This window comes from Zalophus californianus, chromosome 3, assembly GCF_009762305.2.
Source record: "Zalophus californianus isolate mZalCal1 chromosome 3, mZalCal1.pri.v2, whole genome shotgun sequence".
Classification (NCBI taxonomy): domain Eukaryota; kingdom Metazoa; phylum Chordata; class Mammalia; order Carnivora; family Otariidae; genus Zalophus; species Zalophus californianus.
The window spans coordinates 38,894,096-38,907,430 of NC_045597.1; positions in this window are offsets into that span (position 1 = coordinate 38,894,096).

Below are 13,335 nucleotides of genomic sequence, written 5' to 3' on the forward strand. Positions count from 1 at the left end.
GAACATAAGCCACATGAGATGAATAAAATATATGGATTATGCAAATGGTTTTATGCATTTATGTTAATTTCCATATTATACATTTATATGAAAACCAGAGATAGTATAGTGAGTAACAGCAAAATTTTCTGAAGTGCTTATTAAAATACAGATTTCTGAGTCCCAAGAACTAGAAATTTTTATTTCTTAGGTCTATGGGACATAGAAATCTGTATTTTGGCTAACTCCCAAGTTAATTTTTTTACATACTAAAGTATGAAAATAAATCTTTATAAAATTTTGCAAGAAAAAGTTGGGCAATTTTTTTGATAGACTGGTTGACATGAAGCAAAGTCTCATCTTTGCTTTCATAATGAGCAGAGTTGAATTATGGAATTCTAAATCCCTGAGTCTTGATCATGGACAAGTTTCTTCATATGTCAATTTAGCTGTCTCCAAATATCTCAAGATGGCATATATAATATTTTTTCTTATAAAAACAGAGTTGCTTAATACTTTTAACAGTCATAGTTGCTTGATGATTTAAGCATTAAATACACTCAAATGAAATGTCGCTTTAAATCTCTGTTAGCAGAATTTACTGAAGGACAATCAAAGGTTTACATAATATATGCATTTCTCGATCATATATATTTATATACTTTATTAATATACGTTTCAGTAATCAGAAGATAAGTGATGAAGTTAAAATCTCTCTGAAACTTAAAATATAGTATATGAAATATATAGTATACTTCTTCAGGCATATTTACTAAAATATTTATATCTGATCCATGTTCTTAAATGCAATTATTATACAATTAATGGAGTAAGATAATATAAACAAGTATTATTTTTTTCTGAATATTTAGCTTTCTCTTCTCAGGAACATATATGACTTGCAAAGAAGTTTGTATTTCTGTATAGACACACACACACACAGTCACATACAATTTCTTGTCTTAAGTGCCATATGGTCTCTTTTTAAATCTTTTGTCTTCCAGATTGTATAGAATTTTACTATTGATTTGGCTTATCTAACTCATTTTCAGAAATGAAGTGAGTTTTCTGATTAACTTGACTCATTCTTAAATGTATAGATTAAATGCTCCTTAATGTGTCTGCTCACATCTGGTATTCCAGATGTTTGCTATAATAATCGTATAAAAATTGACACAGCATTTCCAGGACCATGAAAAACACTGAAGAATGAATAAAGGCAGAATTGTATCTCTTCCTGCATATGATTTCCTAGAAATTGGGTATTCTGTACTGCACAACCCAAATCAATTCAAAACCCCAAAACCGAAACAGTTTTAACCCAGACTTAAACAAACTGTAGTCCTAAATAGCATGAAATAAATTCCCCATTCAAAGATTCCTCTGAGTACGGAAATCTTACCATAATAATACCCTAAAAGGAAACATCTTGAAATATTTTCTTTATTATGATGATTAAAAAAAAAAAAAACCAGAATTGGTGTTTGATGGGGTATGGTGCCATCCGGGCCAGACAGACATAATAAGGAGTTAGACAGCCACACGGAAGTGAATTTTAAGGGAAGTTTCAAGTTACAGATATTAGGAGAGGGGGTAGTGACACATGGATATCACTTCAGTGGTGGTTGCCATCAGACAATAGGTTGGAACACCCATGGATTGGGCAACATGAATGTTTCTGGGTAAGGAGCAATTAGATGTTTCAGAATGGGAATGTAGTACAAGAATTTATAGTGTATCCTGTACTTCAGGAAAGGTCACTGAGGCAGAGAAATTTATCTTCAACTTACCTGAATTAATAATTGAGATTCCCAATATGAATGCTAGCAAGAATTTCTGAGTTCATGGCTCTATACTGGGAGATTTTGATGAAAACTGCTAGGTAATTTTATATAATTATCCTTTATTCAATGATGGTCCTTTGCACAAAGCCAGACTAAGGAGTACATAGGTAGGTTGAAAATTTTTAAATTAGTACACTTTGACATACTGAAGTGATGGGTATAACAATCAAGAGAAAATGAATAATGAATAATGCAGACCTCAGTTGTAATTAAAACAAATTCAGGGAGGTAAGTATAGAATGGGGAAGGCAAAATCTAACAAAAATGTCTGTGGAAATAATTCTATGTATGAGCATAATATCATTTGATGCCTCAAATTCTTATGCAATAAATAATCAATTAAAAGAATTACGGCTTTTATGGGAGACTGGGTGGCTCAGTGGGTTAAGCGTCTACCTTCGGCTCAGGTCATGATCTCAGGGTCCTGGGACCGAGCCCCACGTCTTTGGGCTACCTGCTCGAGGGGAGCCTGTTTCTCCCTCACCCTCTCCCTCTGCCCCTCCCCCCAGGCTTGTACATGCTCTCTCTCTCTCAAATAAATAAATATAAAATAAATAATATTTAAAAAATAAAAGAATTATGGCTTTTAGATCAAGTGAAGCAATATTCCACTATGTTCTACATACCTAGTGTTCAATTCTGGACGTTTTTGTTACAAAGAACATTGGCCAACAATTACATGTTGAAGAGAGCAATCAGTTTAATTTCAGCATTATAATATATCAGCATGCTGATAATTTGCCAAACACTTTGCTAGATATTATAGAGGGTCTAGAAAGCATTATAGGGAATGTAACTTGTAAAAGTGAAACTATACTTATTTGGAAAAGGCAAGACTTTGTATTAAATGGAGTTAGGTTAGAAGGAATACATAACATCTCTTTTGAATGTATAAAACACCTAGTGCCCAGGACAGTGACACTCACTAAAAGTAACTTCATAGAAAAGAAACTGAATGGAGTATCTTATGAGGTAGTAATTTTCCTGTTGATCTACATGTTCAAGCAGAAGACTCATGACAGTGTTTAGGTACTCTGAAATAAAGATGGGGTTACATGTTATGTTTGGTGGAAAACTGCTTGCAATTCAAAAAAAAATTTTTCCCAGCTATTGTATGGCGTGTGCAGAAACAGAACCTAGGGATACTGTCCTTTATTCTTTTCAATATACTTTGACTTATCTGGGTGATATTCACCAGCTTGCCTCATCTCCTTCAGCAAGTAGATAATTCATGATGGCCACTTCATTTTAGAAAAAAAAAAAAAAGGCTGTGAAATGTTGCTCCAACTATGTATACTATGTCCTAGAGAATAGTAATACAATAGCTTGCCTTTTCCAGAAGGATGGAAAATGATAACCTAATGTGAAGGAACATGAGGAATTTGGAGAAGGAAGTATTATTTGAAATCTAACTAAAACAAACATTATTTTATTTACTATTTTGAAAAAAAATGTTTATGGTTATACTATTTCTGATGTCTTTAAGGATCATAATTAGATTATTCCTCTATTTTCTTACTTTGCTGATATTGTACTATAAACATAATTTATTATTTTATTCCTACTGTAATGGGAAGAGAGTTTAGGATGAGAATTTAATAAAACGTGTGTCCTGTTTGCTTCTCAGTTGGCTTTGAGAACAACGCAGGATAGAAAAACATGAGCAACTCATGATATACTTGTTTCCTTTTGAATAATATGGGGTTTAATATGTGCCAGATAAGATTCTTAATACATCATATATATTTTCTCATTTAAACAAGTTTCAATCACATAATATGATAGCACTTCCATTGATATTGAAAGAAAAGCTCATTTTCACCTAATGAACATACCAAGCTAATTGGCCATGGTTTACAATCCTAGCAACGTGCAAGGTTTCAAAATAAATTCAAGACTGTTCTTCACACAAGTAGTTCAATATTTTCCCAAGAGGTAGATATTAAATCCACAAAATCATGTTAGCCTTGAGATATCCTTGAAAGTGACCAAGGTAAAGCAATCCTTTCACTAACTTTCATATAATTACAAAAGACAGGTTTTGTTGTTTTGTTTTTTTTTTTTTTTTTTACAAATATCTGGATAGTGAAAATCATTTTTAATGTGAAACATTTCAACTGTACTTGAACGCTGCATTTTCCTTCTATGCCAGTTTTCTCTACTTCAGCAGATGTTTTATATGACAGTTTAGCTAACCTGTAATGTCTTTGTAGAGGAAAGATGTCCTGGCTAGCACCGGTAACTATTTTGTTACAGTACCAAGATGTGAAAATGGCTGAAAAACAATTCCAAGATGTTTAAACCTGAGGATACTGGGAACAAAACAGTGAAAAAATTCTCATGTAGCAGAAGCATTTTGAAAGTTCTGTGCCTCTGCCCAGTACCCAGCACTTAGAGTATAATGAGTTTTGTAAATGGAAATGGTGTACCGTACGTGGCACACTGCTAATCCAGAGAGTTCTCAAGTAGTTTTTCTTTACTTCCAAACTAACTCCACATAAGTCATGGGCTTGGGTCACTGATTATAAAGTGGAAAACTATAGAAATCCAAGCTTAAAAAAGTCAAGATGATCAATGTGCCATCAGTTCAAGTCTTTGTATACGTAATATTTAAAATCATCTTCAAGAAATACCTTAGGAGCGCCTGGGTGGTTCAGTTGGTTAAGCGTCTGCCTTCAGCTCAGGTCATGATCCTAGGGTGCTGGGATTGAGCCCCACATCCGGCTCCCTGCTCAGTGGGGAGCCTGCTTCTCCCTCTGCCTCTGCCACTCTCCCCCTACTTGTGCTCTCTCTCTCTTCAAATAAATAAATAAATAAAATCTTTAAAAAATAAAAAAGGAAACACTTTAGTAAATGAAGACTAAAATTGGCTAGTTTATTTTGCTCTAGAATTCGTTCTAAAATGGTTAAAAATATGAAAAAAAATAAACTGTTGGGAGTCAGCTAAATCGAACCTCAAAGAAGACAGTTATCATTAGCCATTTTGAGTGTTGAGCATAATAGGTATTTCAGGAAATAATTCACACTGAGTAAACATATGTCCCCAAATCACATAATGTATTTTTCATTCTTTCTATGAGTAGCGTTTGTTAACATGTAAAAAATTGAAATACAGCAACTTTATTAGTTAAGATAATTATACATTTTGTCCAACAAGATTACTTAAATGAAGCAAGTCAGAAAGGAAACTATAGAAATATACCTATGATTTAAATGTAGTAGAAAGAACACTCAATCTTGGTCAAATACTGAGTTTTAACCACACAAGTAAGTTAAACATTTTAGATATTATTACCTTTGTCTGTAAAATACAGAAAATCATATGTACCTTACATAACTCACAATGTTATTGCATGTTAAAAAGTGATTATAGAAATGAAGTTGTTAGAAACCATAGGAAAGCATGTATCTAAGTGATGAATAAATGAACAGAGAAAGGTTGAAAGGTTTGGTTTGCTTGCAGTTTCTAAATTTGCCGTTATCTTAGTTTTATTTGAAGAGTATGTGCTTCTTAAGGGAGGCTGGTTCCCACAACCTGATGCCCACTGGCTTCGGCTCATCTGATCAAGTTCTCCAAACTTCTGGTGGTTTCCAAGGCTTACCATTCTTCCAAAATGTGTTATTTCCTGCATAAGAGTCAGAGTTGGTTTCTGCTGCTTGCAATCAAAAACCTGATTGTCATGCAATGAATTCAAGTTTGTTTTGATACATAGCATGACTATGGTAAATATGATTGGTACTCTTTTAGGGATTTAAAATATGATTATTGATTTCATGAGTTCCTCTTCATTCCTAGAAAATACGCCTTTCTTTCTTTCTTTTCTTTTTTTTTTGAAGTTTTTATTTAAATTCCAGTTAATTAACTTAGAGTGTAATATCAGTTTCAGGTACAATGTAATGAATCAACACTTCCATACATCAGCCAGTGCTCATCATAAGTGCACCCCTTAAACCCTATCACCTATTTCATCCATCCCCCTACCACCTCCCCTCTGGTACCCATCAGTTTGTTCTCTATTGTTAAGAATCTCTTTCTTGGTTTGCCTTCCTCTTTCTCTTTTTTCCCTTTTGTTTTGTTTCTTAAATTCCACATATGGAAAATACTCATTTCTCTCTAGCTCTCTGATATTTTAGATATCCTAATATGATTAATACTATACTGTGATGGTCTGAGACCTCTTCTGTGGTGTCTTACCTGAAATGGCCATACATATGGAGACATTCTATATCCCTATCAGAACTTAAATTATATTATGGTGATTACTATCCCGAAAAGAGCCAGTTAGAAGCGGTATGTACCAAAATGAGAACGTTGATATATTAGTAACGTATATTTTAGTGTCTACGGTTCTACTTTTCACTGAAATACAGTGTTTCTACCCTTCACGTGTATAATGGAATTGATAGCATATTTCTGAGGACTGATTTATTTGGCCCAGTTTGTATGAATTGATTCATTTTGGAATATTTGACAGAATGGCTGGTATCAAAATAATGCTGTATACAGAGCACATAAACACGTTATTGAATGAAGAATGAACTGAAAGATCATAAGTTCTCAAAGATGATGCTCACAGCAAGAGGATTAAATTGCATAAACATCAAGTCACTACTCTGAAATACACGGTATAATAAAAGCTTGAAAGAAAAATGTGAGATGAACTCAATTTCTCAGCCATTGCTATGAGTGTAGATGTGCTTCCTGCTGTTATGTGAACAATTACCATGCCTGGAGGGAACTGAATGAATGCTGGCACCTATTGGTAGACAGAATAAAAGCTTAAGCTTATTCTCCTATCATGAGGCTCACATGCCATATGCTACAAACTAATACATTAAGTTGACATAATGAGGAAGATAACACATTTTACCATTGCTTGCTTACACTGCAAAAACTGGAACACCGTTATATAAATTGCTTGTAATTCACTGAATTTCTTTTTTCTTGCAATTCTTAGAAATTTAGAAGAACACAAGTCATGTAGGAAATATTCCAGTTGATTCACTTGGTTAAGAGTATAAGGTACCTTGAACTTTGTCCCAAATAGTATTCTTTCCATTCTCTCTGGAATCTTCCAAGCTATATGTTATATAGTTACCATTGATATATATTCCCTATGTATCTTTTTTTATAAAATACAAGAATGCATAGAAAATATGCAGAAATGATACTGATGATCTTATTTTCTTTTTTTTTAAGATTTTATGTTTTTATTCATAAGAGACAGGGAGAGAGAGAGAGGCAGAGGCAGAGAGAGAGGCAGGCTCCCCACAGAGCAGGAAGCCCGACGCGGGGCTTGATCCCAGGACCCCGGGATCATTACCTGAGCCGAAAGCAGATGCCCAACCATCTGAGCCACCCAGGCGCCCTGATCTTATTTTCATTTGGTGGATTATTCTTATAAATATAATTTAATTGTATAATTTTAACATCATGTTAACTTATGACTATGTTTCCTTTATAATAAAGATGTAAAATATCTAGCATAGTTTACGCTTGGAAGCAAGAGGTCAGTGCATGCTTGACTATTGACTGGCGATTGATACATGGAATGCTTGAAACTTTGAAGTTTGTATAACCAAATATTATTTCCGAGTATCGAAGTGAGGATGCATGGTGGAAAAATGAGCAATTACCTCAAATAAAGAGGAAACAAAGAGGAGCACTTGGGTGGCTCAGTCAGTTAAACAACGGACTCAATTTCAGCTCAGGTCATGACCTCAGGGTCATGAGATTGAGCCCCACATGGGGCTCTGCACTCAGCTTGGAGTCTGCTCGAGATTCTCTCCCTCTGTGTCTGCCCTCACCACTTGTGCTCCCTCTCTCTCTAAAATAAATAATCTTTTTAAAAAAATAAAGAGGAAGCAAATTTAATCCTTCTTTCCAATTATTCCTGACAGAAACCACAGATTTCTCTGAACAAAAAAAAGGGCAGCATAGGGTGAAGCTACCAAGAGTGAAAAGGAATAATGTGCATGTGATTATTATGTCCCTAGACCTCTCATCAAATCGGTCAGTCAACAAAGTGTTTTGCATTTGACCATGTACTGTGGAATATTTAAGGAAGTTAGGGCACATTTTTCTCTTCTTGAGGAGTTTGAATTTCAAATAGGGTGCCAACACACACAGAGTTAAAATGTTAAAAATAAAAACTCATTAGAGAAAAATGATATGTAACATAAGTGGAGTAGACCAAATTGCTGTGGGACTACTGAAACTTTGGAAGGCTTAGAAGATTGGAGTTGAGTGGTTCATGAAGGATGTGAAAGATATGGACAAGTAAGAAAAGGTGTTAGAGAATGGCATGGAAAGATAGGCCAGAATAAGCAAAACCATTACAGTAGCAAGCAAGTAGTATGCTTTGTCTTCAGGAGAAAGGAGTAGTACTGCTTGATGAAATGTCACAGAATAATTTGATATATGTTTGGTTAGGAAGGAGCAGAAAGCTCATGGAAAATATTGAAGAACAGCTATTTGGACCTGATCTGCTGGATAATAAGCAAATACTGAATAAAACACAATTTCACTCAAAACTAATACATAATAAGGTAATTCCCAGCTACTGCCTGGCCATTGTGCAGGATGTTATCTTGCTAAAATAATTTCCCCTGCTTTATAGTTTCAAAGGAAGGGGAAGACTCCAGGAGTTCTATCATCTAGGATAGCCCAACTATTATTAAGTTATTTATTGGTTAGGTATTCTAGCTGTATCAGCTAGTATCGATTTGTGGTTTCTTCATCTTGAAAATGTTTTCTGCCTTGCTTAAAAGTTTATTTTTAGACATCAAAAAGCAGAAAAATAAAATATGGAATTTTTGGTTAAGATGACTCTGTACACTGACACTTTTATTTATTTTTTTTAAAGATTTTATTTATTTATTTGAGAGAGAGAGAATGAAAGATAGCACGAGAGGGAAGAGGGTCAGAGGGAGAAGCAGACTCCCTGCTGAGCAGGGAGCCCGATGCGGGACTCGATCCGGGGACTCCAGGATCATGACCTGAGCCGAAGGCAGTCGCTTAACCAACTGAGCCACCCAGGTGCCCTGTACACTGACACTTTTAAACATTGATTTCTCTGATACTCCAACTCCTACATCAAAATGTGTAGCAATGGTATATAAATACATGAAGAGAGATTTTTAAAAGCCCAGAAGAATAAGCATTTCCAGGTATCAGATATAGAATTTAAATGCAAAGCAGTGAGTGGAAGTTAAAGCCACATGCTTCCTGGGTTAGGGGTATCAGTGTAAGCTGGAAAGGCCTGAAGTTCAGTCCGTCAAAGTAATAAAAATGGAAATTGCACCATATATGATTGGGGGGTGGTATCCACAGACAGGCTAACCACTTGAAACCAGAGCTGAAGAGGATTTCCACTGAGAGTGAAAGGAGCTAAAATAAGTTAATGCCAAATCAGGCCTAAAATTATGGTTTATTAGAAATGATGAATCTGGGAAGTAGATGAACAAAAACCCAACTTAAGACCAGGAAAATAGTCTACTTCTGGCATGGCACTTGAATTTACCATATCCCCAGTGTTGTTGTAGGATTGGAGCTCCAAACTGAAACTTTCAGAATGGGTTCTGGATTATGGGCCTATTAGAGACATTTAAATCCAGTATACAAGATGGATTATGAGAAAGAGCTAGAGAAAGATAGGAAAGAATTACTGCTCTAATCACTGCCACATACCACACAAGATGAATCTGAAAAATCAAAATTCTAACAAATGCAAAGAATGAAAAGCTAGCAAATTACTCTAAATGAATTTACACTAAATTAAAGAAGAATAATGTGATAATATGTAAAAACTTTTACATACTTCTATTTAATATCATTAAAGAGATAAGTGAGGGAATAAGACTCAAAAATTTTTTTCTGGAAAAACGGTACAGAAATGAGACAATATCAGAAAACTGTAAAAAATGTCCATTGGAAATATTTTAAAAAATATGAATATTGAAAACAAAAAGTCAGGATAAATTCCAGAATGTCTGGAGTTGAGGTCCAACAAGCTAACTGACTTGATGGTAGACAAGTATTCTGGATGCTTTGGAGATGAGAGATGAAGCCTTCACAAACTTGGAGGTTGCCACATCAGTGAAGCATTTAGGGTTTCAGTAATCATTGGCCTGCCAGGATAGCCTTGTAAGTTAGTGGTTCTTAAACTTCGTTGTTCATTAGTATCACCCTCAGAATGTCTGATTAGTACGTCTGGGTTGGAGCTCAATAATTTATATTTCTAAGAAGTTCCTTAGTAAGGCAAAAGTCATGTCATCTGTAGCAGGAAGCAAGATGCTATTTAAGAAGCAGATCTTTGTAGTCTATTGGGCACCAGCTGAGGATAGGTGCCTGACTGTGTGACATCAGTGAATAGGTATTATTATACTCAGAGACTCAAAATGTTGAGTGCATCGAGCAGCAATTCATCATGCAGTAGAAAAGATATACTTAGGATGGAAGCCTTGAAGTTCCAGAGGAGTAAGTAAGGTACATAAACAGGAAGCCCAGACTCTCATGTTACCTACCTCTGTCTCACTGTTAACTCTCCTTCAGCCTTATACCTATAGTCTCCTAGAGGGTTCCCTAAGGCTCACTGACAAAAGTGGATACTAAATCAACTCTAATTTGCAGGTAAGTTGTTCCTAGAGGAAAATGGACTACTTCCAAACCACAATCCCTTTTTCCTTTTCAGGGCTGATCCTGAAGATAGTGGGGAGGAAGAAATATCCTCCCAATGGGAAGAACGGTATGTTGTGCACATTGGTTATTTTGGGGGAAAATGGCCTTAAGTACTAATATATGCTGACTCCTAGGCATGCATGGATGGCCTACCAGTTTGCTCCAGATATTTGAAGGACAAATTTGGGAAAATTAAAGTCAAAGAGAGTGACAATGAGTTGGACAAGATATTTCCAGTCTATGTTTACCAGCCTCTCTCCTCATAATCTCCTATGCTTGCACAGTGAGTCCAAGAAGAGAGTGCACATGGTAGCAGGGTTGTAAACTATATATGGGCTCAAGGACATACATTCTCTATCACCACCTATAAACCTGCCAGCAGAAGAAAACAACTCTGCGCCTTTTATCTTAGCACCATTCCTCAAAGATACCTCTGGTGCCAGGTTGAATATATTGGACCCTTTCCACCCTGGAATGTGCAGCAATTCATTCTTACTGGAATTGACATCTAGCTCAGATAGAAGTTTGTCTTCCTTGTCTGCTGCAAGGCATCTGGGAACATTATCATCTTAGGGTGAAGAGAAACCCTGACTTATTAGCGTGGGATCCTGTACCGCATTGCCTCATACCAAGGGACTGATTTTATGGCAGAAGAGATTGAACAATGAGCTCTTAATTATAGAACCCACTGCTTCTACAGCATGTTACATCCCAAAGACATAACTTGACTAGTAGAATAATGGAATGGACATAAAAGTCACCACTAAGAAATAGCTCAGATTAACATATCTTTTGAGTTACAATTTTCCAATTTGCTTTGAACCCACCAGCTTACATATAGTGACAGGTCCACAGAAGCTGGAATGCTTGGGTCTAGGAAGCATGGGTGGAAGTAGGATTGGCTCCTCTAAACATTCCTACAAATAAACCTTCTTGGGAAACAAAAGGGCAAGGGTAGTGAAGTAGATTTTGAAGAACAAATTTGGGAAGACTCGCTGTACCACATATTAAGGCAGTGTACCATTAGTATAAATTGACAAACTAGAATGGCTACTTGGCAACATGTGAAATAGATTTGACTTTACGAAAGCAGTAAAGAATGCACTTTCTACGTAGTGGAGCTAGGATGATTGGTTGTTCGCATGGAAAATATAAATCTGGATTCTTTCCTCCTCTCATGTGACAAAAATTCATTCCAGGTACATTGCAACTTAAATGAGAAAATCAAAATGTTCAAATTTTCAAAGAAAATATAAGAAAATGTGTCCTTTTTTAGATTCTATATATAAAGTGATATCACACAATACTTGTCTTTCTGTCTGACTTATTTCTCTTAGAAATTAATTCATTCACTCATAAGTTTTAAAAAAGATATGGCCTCACTATAGGGAAAAGTATCTTAAAGAAGAAACAAAGAGCACAAAATGTACAGGAAAATATTTATAAATTTGACCATAATTAATTTGCATTCTACCTAAATAAAGACACCAAAAACAAAGTGAAAAGAAAAGCTGCAATCTGAAAGAAGATACTTACCAGGGATATATAAAAAAATAAAGGTTGAATCACTTATTGTTAGGAACTTCTCCAATAATGACAAATAACCCAGTAGGAAAATTGACAACAATAAAAACAATTCACACAGAAGGAAATCTGAATGAGCAGTGAATACAAAAAATATAATGCCACTAGGATCCACGGAAATGAAAATTAAAACACAATTAGATGCCATTCTCGTCATTATTCTGTGGGAAAGAAATTCTAAATACTTGATAATGTTAAGAACTATCAAAGATGTGGAAAAATAAAATTAGGAATTGCCCCATCCTCCTGACGGAAGTGTAAAGTTACAAGCAGCATTTTGGGAAGTAATTTGGCAATATCCAGAAAAGTTTAAGAGGCGCGGTGCCATTTAGCATGATGTTCACATATAAGTAACCGTAAACCAGATTACAGTGGTTTAATCAAGGAAGAGGTTTGTCTCACGCATTAAAATAAGCATTATCTGGACAGGCATCCTAGGGCTGGAGCAATGGCTAACAATGCCCTGAAGGAACCAGACCTATTTTGTCACTCTACTTTCCTGAATGTGTGGCTGCCCCACCTCCAGAGTCACCACAGTCCCAGGCAAGGGAGGTCAGAGATGACTGAGCGAACACGGGCAACTTAGGCTTAGGTTGTATTGGCTGGATCTATCCCACAGCATAGAAACCTCTAGCTGCAGAAGAGATGGGGATAGAGAATACTTGGCTTTTCAAACTCTAAAGTTGAGGTAGCCAAATGTAAAAGGGGTTTGGGTAATGTTGAATGAGCCAGCTTGCAATACCCACTTCATAGGCGCATGCACACACACATGCATATACAGGATATATACATATTTAGGGTATAGTAGATATGTATAGAGATAGAGGATATATCCTAGTGTCTTGCTACTTAGTGTGTTCTGTTCTATTCTCCATGAGCAAGCAGCAGAGGCATCGCTGAGAAATTTGTTAGAAATTTATAATCTCAGGCTCCATCCCAGATCTACTGAATCAGTATGTGCATTTTAACATGAGTCCCAGGTGAATCCACATGCAAATTAACATTTGAGAAACACCACTCTAGAGAAACCCCTGCACGTGCAACAGTATGCATTGCATCTTACAGGGAAAAATGGAAATAAGCCCATCAATAACAAAATATTGAATATATTCAGAATGCAGAATAATGAAACAAATATTGAGTATAAATTTATTTTTCAATAGCATAATTTACAGGGCAGTTGAAATGAATAACTAGATTGACTGGTATTAATCTGGATAAATACCAAAAGTGTAATATCCATTTTAA